Here is a 2344-nt window from a genome sequence, read left to right on the forward strand (position 1 = left end):
AGAGAACACCAATTGAAAACCATATTTCATTTTCTTTTTTAGTTAGAGTCGTTCTCATTTCAAGCTTGTGGATTGGGCTGAAAAATGTATATGCTTCATTCGATATAGTTGTTCGAAACAAGATTCCATCAAAATTTTTCGATGAACATCATCTAACATCTCCTAACATAATCAAATTTCTGAAGGGAATACTTCTATGAAATACAAATATGGTGAAATGCTCTTTTTTTATAGGTAATATGGTGAAATACACTTCAAAGAGAAAAAATTCATATAAGAAAGTTATTTAACTATTAAGGTGAAAAAAAAAAAAAAAAAAAAAAAAGAATGCCCAAACTTGAAAAATAACACTTAAAACAATCATTTCCTGTGACATATTTGAGCACATTATATATAATGCTGAAGTAATTTTTTGAGATAGAAGCAGCTTGCACAATAACAGAGTCCAACTAGCAATATGAGCAAGCTTTGATCTAAAACATGGATTGTGTTCAGAAAGTAAATAATATTTAACCAACATTATCAAACATTGTTACCTTATCATTTCCTCAAGAAAAATCTCAATAGCATATCACTCTGATGAATGATATAACCGAGTTCCTACTTTTACCTATGTATAAGGATGAAAGAGAACTTTATAGGTGTTCATCATTCCAAGTGTTGACTACCCCCAAATTTAAACATAAATTGGATTTTGCTTCACTACCATAATCAGAATCAAGAGTTTGACAGCCATGGAATCAAACTCAGAATGAATTAGAGCTGGAATATGCATTTGACCGTCCTATTCCTGGATTAAAAGAAAATACAATTACTTCAACCCCAACTTCCAAGCAGATTTGGCTAACAATATGGTGGTTGTACTTTAGAATTTGGAAATTGCAGCAACACAATTTCTGGGCAGTGGGAGTGGTATAGTTGATAGAGAAAGGGCTCATGATAGATGACAATGACTAAAGTTTGGAAAAAGAACATTTCATGAGCACTAATATAAATCTTAGCCTCGACAGAGAAAACTTTACAATATCAAATCAGTAATCTTATAATGTATTGAAGAAACCATAATCATTTCAACTAAGGTAAAAACTTAAGCACTAAACAAAATTGATATCAAAGAAAAGTCTCATATTATTAAAATTATGAGCACTTATAGAACTCAAAATTAAAGTCAATAACCCAAAAAGATGAGGGTTTTGAATTGGGGAATTAATTGGTAGTTTGATTTGTCTTGTCTTGTTTTTCTTGGGGGTGTTTTGGACAATTAATATTTTTCAAATTAATAGATTTATTTTAATTCCAATATTCTAGTCAAAGGTTAATTTCACAAAGTAACTTTGGAGAATGGCTATCTTGCCCAATTTTCACTAACTTAATTAGGGGTTATTGGGTTGGGTTCCTATAAAAGATTAAGGTCGTGTTTGGCTAAGCTTGAAATTGCTTTTTTTTGGAAGTATATAGACATATGGTTTGTTCAAGCCTCATTTTTTTGGGAATAAATTGTTATGAAACTATAAATCCATTTCTATTGAATAAACATTCTCGACTTCTTTTTTTTCTTTCCATCCCACCATGTCCTTTGTATCCTAGCATGTCAGTGGGTTATGATGAATGAACTGTTAAAAAACTCCAAAAAGTGACAAAATTGATTCCAGAGTCGATCATTCACAATTCTAGCTCAAGAACTAAGAACCAAGAATTGTCTGGAACATGGTTGGTTCTCGATTTTTGATTCCAAATCTTAATATTTTATAGGATCAGACCCAAACGTTTAGTTTCGATTCTGGTGGTTTGATTCTAGTTAAAATGTCCACCCTTAAATGTTAGGAAAGAGTTGGAGGCTTAAAGGAAGAAGAAGATCGAGCTCGATGCCAAGGTGAAGGGACTGAAAGCGGATGCACAAGGAAAGATAAAGAGTTGCAATTGTTTTAGCCTTTGGAAACTTTAAGCTGAGTTTGGGCATACTCATGAGTATGATGTCCTAACTACCAATGTTTCTGATGAGCTTCGTCTTCAAGTTTTTTCCAATATTTGGCTCAAGCATTGAGAATGGGACTTACCATTCATTGACCTAGAGGGCCGGCTCCTTCTACTAGGGCCTCGACCTCGACTATAATTCCAGGAAGATCGAATGACTCTTGATGATGTCATCGCAAAAATTGAACTCGTGAAGTAGTAAGCACGGTACTTAGTTTCTTTCTTAATCGTTTTGAAGCCCCTTATGTTGATGACCTTATGAGGTGGCAGGCTATTTTGACTTGTCATTTTGGCTCTCGACTTAGCCTTTGTTTGAGCCCCATTTTGGGAAAAAATATATTTTTGAATAGTAATTTTTTAGAGAATGTGT

Source organism: Olea europaea, chromosome 22, assembly GCF_002742605.1.
Source record: "Olea europaea var. sylvestris chromosome 22, O_europaea_v1, whole genome shotgun sequence".
NCBI lineage: Eukaryota > Viridiplantae > Streptophyta > Magnoliopsida > Lamiales > Oleaceae > Olea > Olea europaea.